Below are 23,479 nucleotides of genomic sequence, written 5' to 3' on the forward strand. Positions count from 1 at the left end.
CTAAGTATCAAAGCAGGTTGCAAGTTAAGACTGTAGAATGACCTTATTTATATTCATAAATGACCTAATTTATGCTCATATAAATGTATACTTATATATATAATTCTGAAATGAATTACATCAACATTTTAATCATTAATAATTATAATTTTCAGGAGTTCCCGTCGTGGCACAGTGGTTAACGAATCTGACTAGGAACCATGAGGTTGCAGGTTTGATCCCTGGCCTTGCTCAGTGGATTAAGGATCTGGCATTGCTGTGAGCTGTGGTGTAGGTCACAGATGTGACTCAGATCCCACGTTGCTGTGGCTCTGGCAAAGGCCAGCAGCTACAGGTCCGATTCGACCCCTAGCCTGAGAACCTCCATATGCTGCGGGAGCGGCCCTGGAAAAGGCAAAAAGACAAAATAATTATTATTATTATTATTATAATTTTCATTATTTTGCTTATTATCCCAGATGCTGTCAGTGTCCTACACAGTACTACAGCCAACTTCTGATGGCTTCCTCTGTGCCTGAGAGCTCCTTATTCCAGAACTGTGGAAGACAGCTTGTCTGGGAACAGGCTGAAAATGCTGAGGTAGCAGCTCACCCCTGAAGTGGCATCATTCTGAGGCATTTGTTTTGCAGAATTTCCCAGGATTTCTCCATGAGGTTTCTCTTTAGCTGCCCACTGTGATAGCTGGCTTAATAACATACCCTTTATTGGCTGGATTATCTTCCTTATATTACTTCTCTACTCCCATAAGTTATCTGCATTTCTCAAATAATTTGTTTACACTCAAATATTTGTTTCATCTGTTTCTGGGCATACTCATACTAACACATTTATCTGTAATTTTCAAATACCTCTACTAAAACTCATATTATTTAACTAAAAAGTTAATAATCATTTAAAAAACATTTTATCTGATGCTTTATAAATCAGACATATAAAAACATAATCAGAAGAGAAGTTAGGAGTTCCCATTGTGGTGCAGAAGGTTAAGAACCCTACAGTGTCTGTGAGGATGCAGGTTCAATCCCTGGCCTCTCTCAGTGGGTAAAGGATCTGATGTTGCTGCAAGCTATAGCATAGGCTGCAGATGTGGCTCAGATCTGATGTTGCTGTGGCTGTGGCTCCACATGCCGCAGGCGCAGCCTAAAAAGAAATAAAAAAAGAAGAAAAGTGCTTGATATTTATCTGTAAGTGTTTGTTTTAAAGCTATGATGGGGGCATGAAAACTGCTTTCAAATATCTAAAGGGCTGATAAGTTAAAAAATTAGATGATTTCATCATGATACTACAGAGATACATACATGATACATTGAAAAAGAGGCTAGTTGAAGTCACAGGAAGTATTTCTATTCAAATAAGAACTGTCTAGTAGTTAAAACTGTTTCAAATTGGAATAAACTGCCTCTGGGAAAAAGAGCATTTCAGTCCATGACACGTGACAGACTGTAAGCAGAACCTGGACGACCCATTGACGAACCTGGACAGGTAGGTTGAAGGATCTTTAACATCCATTTCAACTTGGAGAGTCTCTAATTCTTGACTCTAATTAATCAAACTATGTGGATATCAGGGAGTCATTTATACTTTCTTACTAAAGATTCTTGGAGTGTTGGATTATAGGGACGCATATGTTCATTCCTAGGCTTCCAGATGTGAGTTAAGGGATCATTGTAGCACTTTGTACAAACGGTAAGTGCACATTCACAAAAGACAGATGTGGAGAAAGATTTAGGACTCTGGATAAATCATAAAATTGGGATCCAAAAATGTTGATTTAAAAGTTGACATAATTAACACTGGCTGCAATCAGACCATGAAATAGATCTTATTTCACACAGTTTTCAGCATTTGAAATACGTAAGCCAGAGACCATCAAGAAGTGGTCAGTTTAGCCAAATAGGAAAATTCATTGTTCATCCTTAAAACAAAATGGAACACACTTCTTCCTTGACCTACATTATGAGAGACTGCAGAAATAAGAAGAGTCAATGTATAATACTGCTGCATACCCCAACTTTGCTCATGAGTAATATTCTAGTGTGGTGAAAGGAGATTAGACAATATGGTATCATATAAGTGGGAATATGGGTAAGTAGGGAGTAGTAAGGATGGATAAAAGATTTGGGAGTGTTTTGCAAGCACCTTTGGAGTCCCAAGTGTTCTATCTTAATCATCCCCACAAGTCACATCAAACTTTCTAGACTGCATTGCAAGTGTTTTGGTTTGGAAAATACAACTTCATTAGCATGGCAATGAGACTTTGTCATAAGATCCATGATTTTGTCCCTCTTTCACCACTAACTAGCTTATGCACTAACCTTGGGAATGTAATAAAAATTCTGAGCCTTAATTTTTCAATGAGTAACATGGAGAAACAGACTGCATGATTTCGTTTTCTTTCAGCATTAACATTTTATATTTCTACAAGGATGGTACTTAAAGCTACAATAAAGGAGAAAGCACAAACTCATCTATCAAAGAACCAAAACCCTTATAAAACAGGCTGTCTCACCTAGCGTATACCCAAATTGACTTCATCCAGTTTGATTATGCCTAATTATTAGGCTCCACTGGAATTTTCCAATGCTCAGAGGTAGTTGAGGGGCTGTCAGTCTCTTCCTCAACAATCTGTCACATGGGTTTTATAATGCCATCAACTCTGAGGCCTATTTCTGCAACATTTACACATTTTTACTAGTAAGCACAAATAAAAACAGTCATATCACTGTAGCGCAAGCTTACCAAAACCTCAGATTTCTGTCTTTTTAAGCAGTCAGGGAAGTAACTCAAAGCAGTCACTCAAGGCAGAAGCAACATGATTAAACTAATTATCTAGTTTAAGTTAGATCATAAAATCCTTCTTAAGGGGTTGTTCACAGAATAAATTGGAATCCTAAGTACAGAGTGCCACTCCAAAGGGTAGAGACTAATGGGTTCACCAGACTTTCATACCCTGTCCTTGTTCTTGCACCTGTAGAAGGGCTGGTACATTATTCCCAGCCAATAAACATCTCCTGAATACTATTATTTAACCAAAGGAAAATGATCTCTAATATATATGCTAATTAACAAGCTCTCTGTGTTGATTAGAAATATCAGGAATACTACTTATGGAATGTGAGGTTTTTTTTGCACAATACTGATGTGTGTACATCCAATTCAATGTTAATTAGACTAGGGTATAGATTAAAATCATACACACATAAATCACACTGTCCATAATGAGCTATTATAAAGTAAAATACAGATACATAAAAAATAAGACCTGGAGTTCCCATTGTGGCACAGTGGTTAACGAATCCGAATAGGAACCATGAGGTTGCGGGTTCGGTCCCTGCCCTTGCTCAGTGGGCTAACGATCCGGTGTTGCCGTGAGCTGTGGTGTAGGTTGCAGACGTGGCTCAGATCCTGCGTTGCTGTGGCTCTGGCATAGGCTGGTGGCTACAGCTCCGATTGGACCCCTAGCCTGGGAACCTCCATATGCCGTGGGAGCAGCCCAAGAAATAGCAAAAAGACAAAAAATAAAAAATAAATAATAAATAAATAAAAAATAAAAATAAAAAGTAAGACCTGAGGAACTCCAGGAAGGACTACATTCCAAAAAGACCTGAAGTTGTATCATTCATAGTTAATTTTTGTTATATAGTACTTTGTGACATTCTTTTCCCCATTCTCCCCCACTTTGTACCATTCCTCTTATTGTCCTTTTACCTTCCTTTACACCCTCCTCTATTTACCATCTATTATTCTTTTGTAATATGATATATAGTGGATTATGATATTAGCTCTTAGGTGCAAATTATAGTAATATTATTTTGTCCCCTTTGTCCATTCCCCCCAGGCATTTCCAGCAAAACACTGACTTTAGATTAACTAAACCATCTGCCTTCTTTATTCACACACTTGGGCTTCTGAACATTGCTAGAGAAAAATCATACAGGCAGATGCCTTGGAGCAACAAAAAATTCTTAATCAATAATCCAATTTACCACTGCAACAAAAAGAATAAAATATCTGGGAATGAATCTACCTAAGGAGGCAAAAGACCTTCGCTCTGAAAATTGTAAGATGCTGATGAAAGAAACAGAAGATAAGGAGTTCCCGTCGTGGCGCTGTGGTTAACGAATCCGACTAGGAACCATGAGGTTGCGGGTTCGGTCCCTGCCCTTGCTCAGTGGGCTAACGATCCGGTGTTGCCGTGAGCTGTGGTGTAGGTTGCAGACGCGGCTCGGATCCTGCGTTGCTGTGGCTCTGGCGTAGGCCGGTGGCTACAACTCCGATTCGACCCCTAGCCTGGGAACTTCCATATGCCGCGGGAGCGGCCCAAAGAAATAGCAAAAAAAAAAAAAAAAAAAAAAAAAGAAACAGAAGATAAGAGAAACAGAGAGAAAGATATACTATGTTCTTGGATTGGAAGAATCCATATTGAGAAAGAACAATCTCAGAATAATCTTAAGAAAGAAGAATGGAGCTAGAGGAATCGGGCTTCCTGACTTCAGACTATACTACAAAGCTATAGCGATAAAAAAACTATGGTACTGGTACAAAGATAAAGATAGGTAGATAGATAGATAGATAGATAGATAGATAGATAGACAGACAGACAGACAGACAGATGGAACAGGAAATAAAGCCCATAAATAAACACATCTATGTATAATCAATCTATACCAATGGAGGCAAGAATATACAATGGAGAAAAGAGGGTCCGTTCAATAAGTGATGCAGGGAAAACTGAACAGCACATGCAAAATAATGAAATTAGAACAATCTTTAACACCATATACAAAAATCAACTTAAAATGGATTAAAGACCTAAATATATGACTGGAGGAAAACACAGGCAGAACACACTTTGACTTAAATCACAGCAATGTTTTTTTTTGGCTCCATCTAGTAGGGAAATGGAAGCAAAAGCAAAAATTAAAAAATGGAACCTAATTAAAGTTAAAAGCTTTTGGAAGATAGAGGAATAGAAGGACTGGAGCTCAACTCTCCAAAAAACAACAAAATTTACACCCAAATACTGAGCAATCTTCAACCAAATGCACCGGAAACTTTCAAAAAGATATCCTACCTAGAAGACAAAAAGGAGGCTGCATCAAGAGCTAGAAGGGGCAATTATGTGATATAAGCAACCCCATACCTCCCAGGTGGGAAGCCCCACAGATTGGAAAGTAACTGTATCACAGAGACTCACCTACAGAAGTGAGAGTTCTGAGCCCGACATCAAACCCCCACGTGTAGGGATCTGCCACTGGGAGAAAGAGCCCCCAGAGCATCTGGCATTGAAGGGCAGTGGGGCTTGTGCACAGAAGCCCCATGGGACTGGGGGAAATGGAGACCCCATTCTTAAAAGGCACAACAGACTTTCATGTGCACTGGGTCCCAGGGCAAAGCAAAGTCTCCATAGGAATCTAGGTCAAACCTGACTGCAGTTCTTGGAGGACCTCCTGGAAAAATGGGTGAATGTGGCTATTTGTGAAGGAAGGACACTGGAAGTAAAGCTCTTGGAAATATTCAGCAGAATGCCTTTCTCCAGAGGTGGCCATTTTGGGAAAATCTGGCCCCATCCATAAGTGTTGAGAAGCCCCAGGCCAAACAACAATCCAGGTGGGGTCAGAGCCCCACCCATTAGTAAACAGGCTACCTAAAGACTCCCCAGGCACACAGCCACCTCAAATCTCACCCAGAGACAAAGCCCACCCACCAGAGGGGTAAGAATCAGCTCTACATACCAGTGGGCAGGCATCACTCCCTCCCGTAGGAAGCCTACACCAAGTCCCTGTACCAACCTCACCCACAAGGGGGGCAGATGCCAGAAGTAAGAGAGACTACAACTCTATTATTTGAAAAACAGTCAACACGCCAAAAACTTATAAACATGAAAAGACAGAGAACTATAACTCAGATGAGGGAGAAAGAAAAAAAAAAAACAAAACAGAAAATCAGCTAAGTGATCAGGAGATTCTCAGCCTCAAGAAAAAAGACTTTAGACTGTTGATGCTGAAGATGATGCAAGACATTGGAAATAAACTGGAGGCAAAGATGGATAACTTACAGGAAACACTGAGCAAAGAGATACAAGATATAAAACTTAAGCAGGAAGAGATGCAAAATACAATAACTGAAATAAAAAATTCATTAGAAGCAGCCAACAGCAGAATACAGGAGACGGAAGAACTAGAGTAAGTGAGGTGGAGGACAGATTAGTGGAAATCATGGATGCAGAACAGAAAAGAGAAAAAAGATTGAAAACAAATGAAGAGAGTCTCAGAGAACTCTGGGACAACGTTAAATGCACCAACATCCATATTATAGTGGTGCCAGAGGATAAGAGAGAGAGAAAGGGACAGAAAAAAAAATATTCAAAGAGATAATAGCCGAAAACTTCCCTAACATGGGAAAGGAACCACTCACTCAAATCCAAGAAGTGCAATGAGTACCTTATAAAATAAATCCAAGGAGGAACACCCCAAGGCACATATTAATCAAACCAACCAAAATTAAAGACAAAGAAAAAATCTTGAAAGCAGCTAGGGAAAAGAAACAAATAACATACATACAAAGAAACCCAGAGAAGGTTAGCAGCAGATTTTTCAGCAGAAACTCTGCAGGTCAGAAGGGAGTGGCAGGATATACTTAACAGGATGAAAGGAAAAAACCTCCAACCAGGATTACTTTACCCAGCAAGGCTCTCATTCAGATTTGAAGGAGAAATCAAAAGCTTTACAGATAAGCAAAAGCTAAGAGAATTGAGCACCACTAAACCCACTTTACAACAAATACTAAAGGAACTTCTCTAGGCAGAAAAGAAAAGGATGCAACTGGAAACAAAATTACCACAAGTGACAAGGCTCACCCGTAAAGGTATATATACAGTAAGGATACTAAATCATCCATGCACAATTATGCTACCAAAATCAGAAATCCTGAGAAGAGGACAGTACAAATGGAGGACACTGAAGATGTACTTATTAAGAGGCCAACAACTTAAAACAATCTTGTATATACATAGACATATCAAAAATTCAGAATAACTGCAAACCAAAAATCTACAATTGGTACACAAACAAATAAGAAAAATCAACTCAAATACCACTCTAAAGATAGTCATCAAACTACAAGAGGAGAGAATAAGAGAAGGGAAGAAAAAAGAGCAACAAAAACAAATACAAAGCAATTACAAAAATGGCAATAAGAACATACATATCCCATAATTACCTTAAATGTTAATGGACTATATGCCCCAACCAAAAGGCAGAGACTAGCTGAATGGATACAAAAACAAGACCCATATATATGCTGTCTTCAAGAGACCCACTTCACTTCTAGGGACACATACAAATTGAAAGGATGGAAGACAATATTCCATGCAGATGGGAGTCAAAAGAAAGCTGGAGTAGCAATACTCATATCAGACAAAATAGACCTTAAAATGAAGAATATTTTAAGGAACAAGGAAGATCACTCTCTAATGATCAAAGGATCAATCCAAGAAGAAGATATAACAATTTTACATATCTATGTGCCCAATATAGGTTCACCACAATATATAAGGCAACTGCTAACAACCTTAAAAGGACAAATCGACAATAACACAGTAATAGTGGGGGATTTTAACACCCCACTTATAGCAATGGACAGATCATCCAGACAGAAAATCAATATGGAAACACAGGCCCTGAATGAAGCATTAGACCAGATGGACTTAATAGATATTTATAGGACATTCCATCCAAAAGCAACAGAATACACATTCTTCTCAAGGGCACATGGAACATTCTCTAAGATTGATCACATCCTGGGCTATAAATACAACCTTGGTAACATTAGGAAAATTGAAATCATATCAAGCATCTTTTCTGACCACAATGCTATATGACTGGAAATCAACAACAAGCAAAAAACTGCAAAAACACAAACACATGGACACTCAACAACATGCTACTAAACAACCAATGGATAACTGAAGAAATCAAAGGGGAAATTAAAAAATACCTAGAAGCAAATGACAACGAAGATACGACACTCCAAAACCTATGGGATGCTGCAAAAGCCGTTCTAAGAGGAAAGTTTAAAGCAATACAAGCCCACCTCAGGAAACAAGAAAAAGCTCAAATAAACAAGCTAACTTTACATCTAAAGCAGCTAGAGAGAGAAGAACAGACAAGACGTAAAGTTAGAAGAAGGAAAGAAATTACAAAGATCAGAGCAGAAATCAATGAAATAGAAACGAAGAAAACCATAGAAAAGATCAATGAAACAAAAAGCTGGTTCTTTGGAAAGATCAACAAAATTGATAAACCCTTAGCCAGACTTATCAAGAAAAAAAGAGAGAGGACTCAAATCAATAAAATTAGAAATGAAAAACGAGCAGTAATGACAGACATCACAGAAATACAAAGGATTGGAGTTCCCGTCGTGGCGCAGTGGTTAACGAATCCGACTAGGAACCATGAGGTTGCGGGTTCGGTCCCTGCCCTTGCTCAGTGGGTTAACGATCCGGCGTTGCCGTGAGCTGTGGTGTAGGTCGCAGACGCGGCTCGGATCCCGTGTTGCTGTGGCTCTGGCGTAGGCGGGTGGCTACAGCTCCGATTGGACCCCTAGCCTGGGAACCTCCATATGCCGCGGGAGCAGCCCAAGAAATAGCAACAACAGCAACAACAACAACAACAGACAAAAAGACAAAAGAAAAAAAAAAAAGAAATACAAAGGATCATAAGAGACTACTATATGTAACTATACGCCAATAAAATGGAAAACCTAGAAATGGACAAATTCTTAGAAAAGTACAATCTTCCAAGATCAAACCAAGATGAAATAGAAAAAATGAATGGACCAATCACAAGCTCTGAAATTGAAACTGTGATTAAAAAACTTCCAACAAACAAAAGTCCAGGACCAGATGGCTTCACAGTCCAATTCTATCAAACATTTAGAGAAGAGCTAACACCTATCCTTTTGAAACTATTCCAAAAGATTGCAGATGAAGGGACACTCCCAAACTCATTCTATGAGGCCACCATTACCCTGATACCAAAACAAAAGGTACCACAAAAAAAGAAAACTACAAGCCAATTTCACTGATGAGCATCAATGCAAAAATCCTCAACAAAATACTAGCAAACCACATCCAACAATACATTAAAAGGATTATACATCATCATCAAGTGGGAGGTATCCCAGGGATGCAAGAGTTCTTCAATATCCGCAAATCCATCAGTGTGATACACCACATTAGCAAACTGAAGACTAAAAACCATATGATCCTCTCAAGAGACACGGAAAAAGCCTTTGACAAAATGCAACACCCATTTCTGATAAAAAAAAAAAAAACAAACACTTCAGAAAGTGGGCATAGAGGGAACCTACCTCAACATAATAAAGCTCATATATAACAAACCCACAGCAAACACCATTCTCAACGGGGAAAAGCTGAAAGAATTCCTGCTGAGATCAGGAACAAGACAAGGATGTTTGTTCTCACCACTACTCTTCAACATAGTTTTCGAAGTCTTAGCCACAGCAATCAGAGAAGTAAGAGAGATAAAAGGAATCCAAGTTGGAAAGGAAGAAGTAAAACTATCACTATTTGCAGATGACATGATACTATACCTAGAGAATCCTAAAGACTCTACCAGAAAACTGTTAGAGACCATCCATGAATTTGGCAAAGTCGCAGGATACAAAATTAATATACAGAAACCGACGGCATTAATTAGGGAAGCAATCTTGTTTACCATTGCATCCAAAAGAATAAAATACCTAGGGGTAAACCTACCTAAAGAGACAAAAGACCTGTACCCTGAAAAGTGTAAGACACTGATGAATGAAATCAAGGATGACACATATAGATGGAAAGACATACCATGACTTTGGATTGGAAAAGTCAGTATTATCAAAATGACTGTACTACTCAAGGCAATCTACAGATTCCATGCAATCCTGATCAAATTACCAAGGACATTTTTTGCAGAACTCAAACAAAGTATTTTAAAGTTTGTTTAGAAGCACAAAAGACCCAGAATAGCAAAAGCCATCCTGAAAAAGAAAAATGGAGCTGGAGGAATCAGGCTCCCAGACTTCAGATGATACTACAAAGCAAATACATATCATCAAAACCACATGGTACTGGCACAAAGACAGAAATATAGATCAGCAGAACAGGATAGAAAGCCCAGAATTAAACCCATGCACCTACAGCCGACTAATCTATGACAAAGTAGGCAAGAATATATGATGGAGAAAAGACAGCCGGTTCAGTAAGTGGTGCTGGGAAAACTGGACAGCCACATGTAAAAGAATGAAACTAGAACACTCCCTCACACCATACACAAAAATAAACTCAAAACGGATTAAAGACCTAGATATAAGACCAGATACTATGAAACTCTTAGAGGAAAACATAGGCCAAACACTCTCCGACATAAATTACAGCAACATCTTCTGAGATTCACCTCTTAGAGTATTGACAGTAAAAACAAAAATAAATAAATGTACTTAATTAAACTTAAAAGTTTCTGCACAATAAAGGAAACCCTGAACAAAACGAAAAGACAACCCACAGAATGGAAGAAAATCTTTGCAAATGAATCAACTGACAAGGGCTTAATTTCCAAAATTTAGAAACACCTTCTGCACCTCCATACCAAAAAAACAAACAATCCCATCAAAAAATGGGCAGAAGATCTAAATAGACAATTCTCCAAAGAAGACACACACTTGACCAAAAAAACACATGAAAAGATGCTCAACATCACTCATTATTAGAGAAATGCAAATCAAAACCACTATGAGGTACCACCTTACACCGGCCAGAATGGCCATCATCAAAAAGTCTACAAACAGTAAGTGCTGGAGAGGGTGTGGACAAAAAGTAACCCTATTACACTGTTGGTGAGATTGTAAATTGGTGCAACCACTGTGGAAAACAGGATGGAGATTCCTCAGAAAACTAAAAACAGAATTACTATTTGATTCAGCAATCCCACTCCTGGGCATCTATCCAGAGAAAACCACGACTCACAAAGACACATGTACTCCAATGTTCATTGCAGCACTATTTTCAATAGCCAAGACATGGAAACAACCTAAATGTCTGTCGACAGAGATGTGGTACATATACACAATGGAATATTACTCAGCCATTAAAGGGAACAAAATACCAGCATTTTTAGCAACATGGATGGACCTAGAAATTATCATGCTAAGTGAAGTCAGCCATACAATGAGACACCAGCATCAAATGCTTTCACTGACATGTGGAATCTGAAAAAAGGACACAATAAACTTCTTTGCAGAACAGATGGTGACTCACAAACTTTGAAAAACTTATGGTTTCCATAGTAGACAGTTTGGGGGGTGGGGGTATGCACTGGAGTTGTACGATGGAAATCATATAAAATTGGATTGTGATGATCATTGTACAAATATAAATGTAATAAATTCTTTGAGTAATAAAAAAATAAAAAAAGAAGAAAAAGTTAAAAGCTTTTGCATAGCAAAGGAAACTATAAATAAAAAAAATGACAGCCTACTTCATGTGAGAAATATTTGCATATGATGCAACCTACAGGGGCTTATTTTCCAAAATATACAAACAGCTTATACAACTCAATATATTTAAAAAAAAAAAACAAAAAAATGGGCAGAAGATTTAAATAGATATTTCTCCAAAGAAGACCTACAGATGGGCAGCAGGCACATGAAAATATGGTCAAATCACAGCAGAAATTATCACAAAATTGTAAATCAATGATACTTCAATAAAACTTTTTAAAATGGTGGAAAAAGATGCTCAGCATTGCTAGTTACTAAACAAATGCAAATCAAAACTACAATGAAATGCCACCTCACATCAGTCAGGATGGCCACCATTAAAAACTCAACAAATAATAAATGCTAGAGATAGTGTGGAGAAAAGGGAACCCTCTTACACTGTTGGGGGGATGTAAATTGGTTCAGTCACTACGGAAAACAGCATGGAGATTCCTTAAAAAAACTAAAAATTTGACATATGATCCAGCAATCCCACTCCTGGGCATATATCCACACAAAAGTATAATTTGAAAAGATATACACCTTTATGTTCATAGCAGCACTATTTACCATAGCCAAGACATGGAAACAACCTAAATATCTCATCAACTGAGGAATGGATAAAGAAGATGTGGAATATATATAATGGAATATTATTCAGCTATTAAAAATAAATGAAACGTGGAGTTCCTGTGGTGGCTCAGTGGTTAATGAATCCAACTAGGAACCATGAGGTTGTGGGTTCGATCCCTGGCCTCGCTCAGTGAGTTAAGGATCCGGCATTGCCGTGAGCTGTGGTGTATGTCACAGACGCGACTCGGATCCCGCGTTGCTGTGGTTGTGGCGTAGGCCAGCAACCGTAGCTCTGATTAGACCCCTAGCCTGGGAACCTCCATATGCTGTGAGAGTGGCCCCAGAAAAGGCAAAAAGACAAAAAAAAGTTTAAAAGATTAAAAAATAAATAAATGAAATGATGCCATTTGTTGCAACATAGTTGGACCTAGAGATGATCATACTAAGTGAAGCCTGTCAGACAGAGAAAGTAAAATGTCATACGATATCACTTACATGTGGAATGTAAAAAAAATGATACAGATGAACTTATTTACAAAACAGAAACAGACTTGCAGACTTCAAAAACAAACTATGGTTACCAAAGAGGAAAGTTGGGGAAAGGGATAAATTAGGAGTTTGGGGATAACATATACACACTACTACATATAAAATAGAAAACATGAGTTCCCGTCGTGGCACAGTGGTTAACGAATCTGACTAGGAACCATGAGGTTGCAGGTTCGATCCCTGGCCTTGCTCTGTGGGTTAAGGATCCGGTGTTGCCGTGAGCAATGGTGTAGGTCACAGACGCGGCTCGGATCCCACGTTGCTGTGGCTCTGGCAAAGGCCAGCAGCCACAGCTCTGATTAGACCCCTAGCCTGGGAACCTACATATGCCGCGGGAGTGGTCCAAGAAATGGTTAAAAAAAAAAAAAGACAAAAAATAAAATAAAATAGATAACAAACAAGGACTTACTGTATGGCACAGGGACCTCTACTCAATATTCTGTAATAATCTATAATGGAAAAGAATGTGAAAAAGAATATATATATACACATATATATGAAAAATGAATCACTTTTCTGTACATCTGAAACATTGTAAATCAACTCTACCTCAATAAAAATTTTTTTGAAAATTCTTAGTCATCAACTGTGGCTAGCCTTCAAGTCATCTAGGAGCATTTCTACATGTACTACAATGTCTATTTAAGGTGAAAGATAATAAGGAATTCTAAGATAATATTAAGAACATTATTACAATGATGAGCCAGAGATGGGGTTCTGGTCAGACAACAGAACCAAGTTTTCCCTGTCGTTCGCTCCTTCCATACGAAAACCCTTCTACCCTACCAGCATTTATACACAGCTGCAACATCTTTCTTGTTTCCACACTTGCCTCCAAATGCCCATTCTCCATATAGCTACCATAATAAGCTTTTAAAAATGCAAATCACAATAGATAATTCCCTAGCTTATTTATTCTTATTAAGACCGATCAGAATCCACATGATCTGCCTGCTTCCCTATCTTTTGCCTACTTCTCTCTAGCCACACTGACATTCCTGATGATCCTCAAAACTAAAGCATGTGCCCACCTATTTTTGTACTTGTTTCTGCTGACTAGAACCTTAGTTTGACATGGTTCACTCTCTCATTTCATTCATGACTCTGTGCATATGTCACTCTTCTATCTCCACACCTATCCTCTTTCTTACACCATTAGTGCAAATGTTGAGATATATCAGTACTCAAGATTCTACTCGCTATTGTACAAGGGAATTTTGATGGAGCAAGTTACATACTTGCATTTGTGCTTGTGTCTTTTTAAGGCTGCACCCATGACATATGGAAGTTCCTAGGCTGGGGTCAAAATGGAGCTGTAGCCGCTGGCCTATGCAACAGCCATAGCAACACCAGGTCTGAGCCGCATCTGAGACCTATACCACAGCTCACAGCAATGCTGGATCCCTTAACCCACTGAGAAAGACTAGGGATTGAACCTGCATCCTCATGGATACTAGTTGGGTTCATTACTGGTGAGCCATGATGGGAACTCCCATTACTTCCATATTCTATTTCTACTATATCAATGACCTATATTATACCTACACATGGAAAGACAGATATATCTGTGTATCTATCAGAAGGATCTAAACTCGCTAAGCAAGAGAGAGATTGATGGTCATGATGGTGGAGTAAGAAGACCCTGAGCTTACCTACTCCCTGGAGCACAACAAAATTTAAAACTATTTAAAGGGCAACTCAACTACCTATTAGAGCAATCTGAAGACTAGCAAAAAAAGATTTTCCACGATTAAAAATATAAAGAAAGAACCACAATGAGAGGGGTAGAAAGGGTGGATATGTGGTAGAGTCAAGACATATACCTCTGGGAGTTCCCATCATGGTTCAGCTGTAACGAATCTGACTAGTATTGATGAGGGCATGGATTTGATTCCTGGCCTTGCTCAGTGGGCTAAGGATCTGGCATTGCCATGAGCTGTGGTGTAGGTCATAGACTTGGCTTGGATCCCATGTTGCTATGGCTATGGCATAGCCTGGTGGCTACAGCTCTGATTTAACCCCTAGCCTGGGAACTTCCATATGCTTCAGGTGTGGCCCTAAAAAGACCAAAAAAAAAAGAGAGAGAGAGAGAGAGACACTCATCTCTGGGTAGGCAATCCATAAACAGGAGGTTTTCTTCAAGGAATGAGGGGTTCAAGCCCTGTATTAAGCTCCCCAGCCTGGGGGTTTTGCATTGGGAAGACAATCCCCCAGAACTTCTTTGAAAGCCAACAAGGATTGCATATGGGAGAGCTAGAAGCCTGTAGAAAACAGAGACTCTGCTCTTAAGGAGTGTACATAAAATCTCAGATATTCCAAGTCCCAGCACAGAAGCAGTAATTTGAAAGAAGCCTGGTCAGACACCCTTCTGACCTTGAAAGTCCCCCTGGAGAGGCAGGAGGCAACTGGGACTCCTCCAGGGGGTACAGATACTGGCCTCTGCCATTTGGGGGAGTTTCTTCTACCACGAGGACACTGGTGCTGGCAAGGACTATACTGGAGTCTTTTTTTCATCTATTAGCATTGGGGACTGACCCATCCACAAGTGGATCAGCACCAGTCCAAGAATCCCTAGGTCACACAGCCATCTGAGCGGGGACATGGTCCCTCTCAACAGTGAGCTGGCAGCTACCACATGAGGCAGGACATGGCAGCAAATTTGGCTAGGGGCCAGCCCCTCCTACTAGTGTACCCACGGTAGTTAGCTCTGCCACAGCAGGAGGGCCCCTGCAACCCACACAGAGGGCATCCCTAGAGTACGCAGCTCTGGTGGCCAGAGGGGAGTTTGCTGCCAGGTCCAGGTCCCAGAGAATGTCTCCTACATAAGGCCACTTCTCCAAGATTAGGAAGCATAGCCAATCAACCTAATATATACAAATAAAGACAGAGAACTAGGCAAAATAAAAAGATAGAGGAATATATCCAAATAAAGGACCAAGACAAAAAAATCTCAGAAAAAGAACTAATCAAAGTGGAGATATGCAGTCTACCACATAAGAGTTCAAGTGGTGATCATAAATACGCTCAACACACTAGGGGAAAAAATGAATGAAAATTGTGAGAATTTTAATAAAAAGACTGGAAAATATAAAGAAGAACAAATAGAGATTAAGAATACAATAACTGAAATTTTAAAATACACTAGAAGGAATCAATAGTAGAATAGATGATACAGAGGAACAGATCAGCAAACTAAAAGACAGAGCAGTGGAAATCACTAATCAAGCTGAATAGAATAAATAAAGAGAGAATTTTTTTAAATGAGGGTCATTTAAGAGACCTCTAGTACAACATCAAGCATACTAACAGTTGTCTTATATGCATCCCAGAAGAAGAGGCAAGAACTTATTTGAAGAAATAATAACTGAAAACTTCCCTACCCTGAGAAAGGACATCTAGGCCCAAGAAATACAAAGAGTCCCAAACAAGATGAACCTAAAGAGGACTACAAGACACATTATAGTTAAAATATCAAATAGTAAGAATAAAGAGAATATGAAAAATAGCAAGAGAAAAGCAAGTTACATAAAAGGGAACCACCATAAGACTATCAGCTGACTTTTCAAAAGAAACTTTGCAGGACAAAAGGGAGTCACACAATACATTCAAAGTGATTAAAAGAAAAAACCTATATCCAAGAATACTCTACACAGCATGGTTATCATTCATATTTGAAAGAGAGATAAAGGGTTTTACAATAAGCAAAAGCTTAAAAAGTTCAGTATCACTAAACAGGCTTTCCAAGAAAAGTTAAAAGACCTTCTCTAAGTGGAAAAGAAAAGATCACAACTAGAAATAATAAAAATACAAACAGAAAAATCTCATTGGGAAAGGCAAACATACTGTAAAGAGAATAGATCAACCACTTAGAAAGGCAGTACGAAAGTTAAAAAGAGAAAAGTAGTAAAATCATTATTGTTAAAATGACCATACTACCAATTCAATCTATAAATTCAATGCATCCCTATCAAAATACTAATAGAATTTTTCACAGAATTAGAACAAATCATTTTAAAATTTGTATGGAAACACTGAAGACCCTAAATAGCCAGAATAGTCTTGAGAAGGAAGAACAGAGCTAGAGGAACCATTATTTACAATACCCAAGATATGGAAGCAGCCCAAGTGCCCATCCATAGAAGAATGGATAAATAAGATATGATATGTATCATATTTATGATATGTACAATGGACAATTAGTCATTTTTAAAAAATCTTGCTATTTGTGACAACATGGGTGGATCTAGAGTGTATTATGCTAAGTGAAATAGGACAGACAAATGAGATCCTGCTGTATAGCACTGAGAACTATGTCTAGTCACATGATGGAGCATGATAATGGGAGAAAAAAGAATGTATACATGTATGTGTAACTGGGTCACCATGCTGTACAGTAGTAAAAAAATTGTATTGGGGAAATAACAATAAAAAATTAAAAATAAAGAAACAAATATGTAATGATCTTACTTACATATGGAATCTAAAAAACAAAACAAAATGAAAAGAGACCCAAAGATATAGAGAACGGGTGGTTGCCAGAAGGGAGGAGTGTGGTGAGGTGGGCAAATACATGGAGGGGATCAGAGGTAAACCTCTAGTTATAAAATAAGTCACAGTGATATAATATACAGCATAATGAATATGGTCAATAGTATTGGAGATAAATGGTTATTAGACTTACAGTGGAAATCATTTCATAATGTATGCAAATGTCAAATCATTAAGTAGTGCACCTGAAACTAACATAATATTGCACAGGTCAACTATATTTCAATTAAAAATAAAAAGCATCTAGAATGGCGAGGGGGGAGTCAGGAGTACAGAAATAGTTTATATGTTTTGCCCACTTAAGCCCTGGATTCTTTTATATTTAAATTTTTAATTTATTTTTAAATTTACAAACAGTGAAATTCATTCCTTGTGATGTACACTTTTATGAATTTTGATATTTCTGCCTAGAGTCATGTATCCACCTCAACAATAAAGCTATAAAGCAGATCTATCACAACCCAAAATTCCCTCATCAGCTCTTTTGTAGTCAGCTTTTTCTCCCACCCAACCCCTAACCCCCACAACCACTTATCTCTTCTCCATCCCTACAGATTTCAGGCCCTAGAATTTTGATGGTAACCATTATTCAAGGCCCAGCTAATCTTGATACCTTCAGGAGTTATTCAAATCAGTACTTGATAGCAAAATAATTAGTTGAGCTAAACTGGAGAGTGTTAATTTAACTATGGACATATTTAATTAACTATACTGGAGACTGTGTGATTTAGAGTCTCAGGGCAAATCCTTAGCTGGAGTGGCTGGAAGAATAAATTCTGTCCAGGTATAGCTTAGCTCAGATTTTTCTTCTCCTATTTTGTCAGGATTCTAATTCCCTTCCTAATATCTGTTCCTGCCCCTCACATAGTTATTTCTTTATGTAATGTTCTTAACACCAGTTATAGAATTTCTTCTTTGAATTTAAAAATGCCCAAAGCTGCTTTTCAGCACAGAATCATCGTCAGTGAATTACTGAAGGTGACTCTGATGATCTCACCAAAATGCCAGCCCCCAATTCAGTGTCTGTAGCTCCCTGTTTCTGAGCCTGTGCTCCCTGGCTCTTCTTTACTTGATTGTTCTGTACTTTGTGTTCTGCGTGTGCTCTGGGATAGGAGGGTTTCAGTGCTAATGTCCAATTTCCAGCCTAGTTACAGCAGCCTGGTATATTCCTATTTGATCACTTCACCTCCACCCATCATTCACACCCCACTCATCCTTCACACCCATGGGGAACTCTGACCCACAAATTCCATAGTGGGATTGGGTTTCCCAGAAGTAGGAATAAGAAGCAGGAATAACAAGAAAGCTCACAAGTTAGTTTCTGTGCCTGCTGCAGCTGTAGCTTTAACAACATGGTAAAACCATATCTGGCAGGCTGTGATGGCAAAATAGCTTCAGTAACCACTGATGAGTCACAAAGCTGCTTAGGCTTTGTCCCATGCATATCAGAGGGGCTACAGTGGGTTCTACCTCTGAATTCACCTTGGAGGCCTCTTCATTTCCAAGTTCAAATCAGTCCTTCTCACAAGACCCCTGAGAAAGACATATGCCCAAGCTACAAGGGCAAAGGAAAAACAAGCAGCATTTGAATCTTGGGCTAGTGGGACCACATGGCCTGGTTCGTCAAGACAGCGCTGGATATCCAGGTATAATTTTTTATAACATCTTTTTTACTCTCAAAGTGTACCAATTTTTATTATAAATTATATAGCTACCCTAACTATACACACATACATACACAACATAAAACTTTTCCCACTCCCTTATCCTCCCAGCTCTGGAGGGAATACAGCATCATTAGAAATTAGATCGACAGGGAGAGGGATATAGGGTCAAAGAAAGGAATCAAAGTCACTCCTAGTATTAAAGTAAAATTGGCAGCTAAGATTTTATAAATGCCTCTTGGAATGAAAACAATGCACCCATAAAAAAGACTTGTTGGGGGGAATTTGAGGTTTTTTTTTTTTTTTTCTGTCTTTCTGTCCTTTCTAGGGTGGCACCCATGGCACATGGAGGTTCCAGGCTAGGGATCATTGGAGCTGTAGCTGTCGGCCTGCACCACAGCTCACAGCAATGCTCGATCCTTAACCCACTGAGAGAGGCCAGGGATTGAACCGGCAACCATGGTTCCTTGTTATGAGCCACAACAGGAACTCCGAGTTTTTAAAAATATAGAAACTAACAATAAATATTAAGGTCCTGAAACTAGAGAGTGAAATTCCAGAAAAGAAGTGTGATCAAGCAGGAAGGAAATTGCAGGAAAATATGCAAGTTGGACCAGAACAGAGACTAATCCTTTAGCCAAAATGGGTGAAAGAGAAATTGAAAGATGCTATCAGAACTGATTATATGGCAGAGGGCCTTACCTTGAGCTCTCCTGATGGACTTTGGGTCTACGGAACTAAAACTTCTTGTGTATTTAAATATTTCTGGAAGGCAGATCCAAATTTTTCATCAGATTTTCAAAAAGGTCCCAAAAGTTAAGGACGTTATCAGTTCTGGTACATATTAAAAGATATATTAAAAGGTAGATACTTCTCGTTCTAGCATGTGTTTAGTCATTCTCAACACATCCATTACTAGTCTTACAAAATCCTGAGTTAAATAATCCTTAGCTGGGCAGGGTGGGCCCCATCTGAGTTTTAAAATAATAATTCCAATACCCAGAGTGGAGAACAGCAGATAAACAGTATTGTTAACAAAATATTCTCTTAACACACCTTATTTCTGTCCAATAATAATTCTAATACCCGGAGTGGAGAAAAGCAGATAAAGAGTATTGTTAACAAAATATTTCTCTTAACACACCTTATTTCTGTCCAGGCATTATTATTTCTAATAATTCCAATACCCAGAGTGGAGAAAAGCAGATGAACAGTATTGTTAACAAAATATTCTCTTAACACACATTATTTCTATCCAGGCACCTTATTTCTGCCCTTGGCTTCTATACTTCTATACTTCTTGGGATGACATAAAGACACTTTTGCAGCTTCATTACCAGGTTAAGTAAAATACCATTTGAAATAAAGATAAGAGAGATACATCATCTATAAGAAACTAGACTTGTTCTGCAATATCATCTAAGGACACTTTGTTTCCTTTTGACTTTTGGTTTAGTTTATTCCTTCTGGACATTGCATTTATGTGCTAGGTAAGCTAGGGTGTGATTGGTTTATATGGTTCTTGTTTGTAATAAAATAACTGAGTTGTAGTCAACTCTATATACCTGCTACAGTAAACCCCATACTTGCTCCTTACCTTTAAGTATCTGGATGCCCTCGTGGAAATCATTTAACTTCTCTGAGCCTGAGGTTCCTTATCGCCAGGCATGAATGACAGCATTGGATTTCATGAGATGTTATCAAAGGTTCCTTCCAGCTGTCTGATTTTATGGCACTTTATTTCTAGGAAGACATCTGTGTTTATCATTCTTAAGTTTATGTAACAAACTCCTGAGGAGGAGAAGCACTCTTTGTTCATTCAGGATAATCCTAAGAGAAAAAGTAAATAAAAAAGAAAACATCAATTGAGTACTTTATGTAGCTTGTAAGAGAGCCTCTCAGAGAAGCTTTCCTTCTCCCAACTCTTCTTCTTCCTTCTAGAAAGGACTGATTAGCCAGATTCCAGGAGTCTGTTTGGACCACTTGCCACAGTGGATGGAACATCATGCACCAAAGGTCACACATATACACACAGGTGAGGTATGAATTCTGTCTTCCTTCTTATAGCTACAAGACTTGTTCTAGCGGGCTCTTTTATATCATCTTTCCCAACACATAAAAACAAATGAAAAACTAAGCCAAGGTCCATATCTCAGTGGGAGGGGCCTGGCCTTCTTTCCCTCTTCCCTTTCCTGAGCACAGAAGTTCTTCTTGCAGGACTCCTGTCCTGCTGGCCTCCTCCTCTATGGAACATGAGAAGCTCCTGATTTTCACAGTTAAGACACATGCCCGTATTGAGAGTAGTGAAACATGGTATGTGGTGGGCTGGAGGCGGGGGGATGCTAGAAACCCAAGTGAGGTTACCATAGGGTAGCCCTACCCTAGTTATACACAACATAGTGTATATATTACATTCCCCTGAGAGGAAAAGATTTATTCCTGATTATGGCATGAACTGAAACTGGGTCCCTCTATTGGGCAAAACTATGAGGCTTTTATATCATCCCCATCTCTGGCCTAGCAACAGCCATTTATAAGCATTTATATTTAATCACATGTGAGCTGTTTTCATTTTGACAGTTGTGATGGCCCTGAAGAGTGACTACCCCTTCACTCCATGGCTTTTGTAATGTTGTAGATGATGTTGCTGGAAATTCAAAATCCAATGTATCCAGAAATAGAAAATTCCTTGCATTTTACTCCAGTAACTTTTAGTGTGTGTCATGCCATGCACTATCCAGACCCAAATAAAATCATTGTTCTTCTTTCACAGCTATGACCTTCAGGAGTTAGTATAAAAGTTGAATTCTTCTTTAAAATGACTTAAGCTGGATTTCAGCAGTTTTCTGTTGTTATGCAACACAGTGATTACTTAAATACTTGGATATGTTCCTTGCTATCTGAATTCTTATTGTTAAGAACCCAGAGTATTGAATCTACTTTCTCCTGCTTCTATAAAAGCTCTTAGAAGCCCATACCAATTAAGGCTCAAACTCTTATTAAAAACTGCTACAGCCTTGTTCATGTTGGCTTGGAGATTTCTCTATCTTCTCTGAAGGTCTTTGCCCAACATCAGCTTCCTTTGAGCTCCAACCTCATTCAGTTTCACGCCTTGCTGGATTTTGTTACCAAGCTCTATTTGGACATATGACCAATTTCTAGCCATTTACCCAATCTCTTAGAACTTGAATTTTGGTAATTGTCTTCAGGTAAAGCTAAAGGACAAGAAAGCCCATTGATGCAGTCCATATAAGACAACCTTCTGGAGAAAAAAACAGGGTAGAGAATGGTGGAAAGGAGGGAGAAATGGAAGAAATACAACACAATGGCAAACTGAATGTCAGGCATTTTGCTCTCCTCTGAGTTTTCTTTCACTCTGACCCTGAAGCATTGTTTTTTTTGTTTTGTTTTGTTTTGTTTTTTCAATGGAAAATAGATCCACAGCAACTTCATTCTACAGTTCCTTTAGCCACATTCAGGCAAGTTGAAGCCTTAGGCTGAACACATTTCAGGATGCCAAGATGGGATCTCAACTCAAACAACAGTGGTACCCAAAGTTATCATTCTGTGAGCATGAGAATTCATGGCTCTCATTGTGAATGAATTATCTCTTATGTTTACTCTTTCAATGTGAATAAAATAATCAATATATATCCATGTGCCAACAAACTGCCATAGTAGTTTCCAGACTTCAGTCTTAGAGGTTTTTTTCAAGGACTATGTATAGCCACTGTGTTAGGTGCTAAGGGTTGGGGTTATGGACTGAATATTTGTATGATCCTCAAATTCATATATTGAAGCTCTACCCCCATTGTAACCATATTTGGATATAGGCCCTGTATGTAGGTAATTAAGTTTAAATGGCATCATAAAAGTGGGGTCGTGTTCTGATAGGATTAGTGTCCTTCTAAGAAAAGATACCAGATTGCTCACTTCTTCTCTCTCTGCACACAGCACACAGTACAAAGGCCATGTGATGATGTAGTAAGAGGGTAGCCACAGTGAGAAGACAAGCCAGGAAGAGAACTCTTCTAGAAAATGAATCAGCTAGAAATTTAACCTTGGACTCCCATGTTTATTGCAGCATTACTTAAAATACCCAAGTCATGGAAACAACCTAAGTGTCTGTCAACTAATGAATGGAAAAAGAAAATGTGAAATATAAATACATATATACTAAATAAATACATGTATACAAACACACACATATACACACCCACACACACACATGTATTTATACAATGGAATATTATCCAGCCGTAAAAAGAAGTAATTCCTGCCATTTACAACAGCATGGATGAACCTAGAGGATGTTATGCTAAAAGAAATATCAGGCAGAAAAAGACGATTACTGTACAATTTCAATTATATGTGAACTCTAAAAAGTTGAACCCATACAATCAGAGAGTAAAACAGCAGTTGTAAAAGTTGTGGGGTGGAGGAAATGGGAGCTGTTAGTAACAAGAAATAAATTTTCAGTAATGAATAAGTTCTGGAGTTTCCGCTGTGGCTCAGTGGTTTAAGGATACGACATTGTCTCTGTGGAAATGTGGATTTGATATCCAGCCTCACTCAGTGAGTTGAGGATCTGGCACTACCACAAGCTG

The 23,479-nt window shown here is 38.6% G+C and overlaps 1 pseudogene; it reads left to right on the top strand.

Annotated features, from left to right (window-relative positions):
- LOC110259499 (non-histone chromosomal protein HMG-14 pseudogene) overlaps positions 1-23,479 on the top strand; it is a 55,011-nt pseudogene that overhangs the window by 30,640 nt on the left and 892 nt on the right.

This window comes from Sus scrofa, chromosome 1 (genome assembly GCF_054392235.1).
Source record: "Sus scrofa isolate SSC_HxYL_T2T_F1_AM1 chromosome 1, Sscrofa_HxYL_maternal_Yorkshire_Landrace_v2.0, whole genome shotgun sequence".
NCBI lineage: Eukaryota > Metazoa > Chordata > Mammalia > Artiodactyla > Suidae > Sus > Sus scrofa.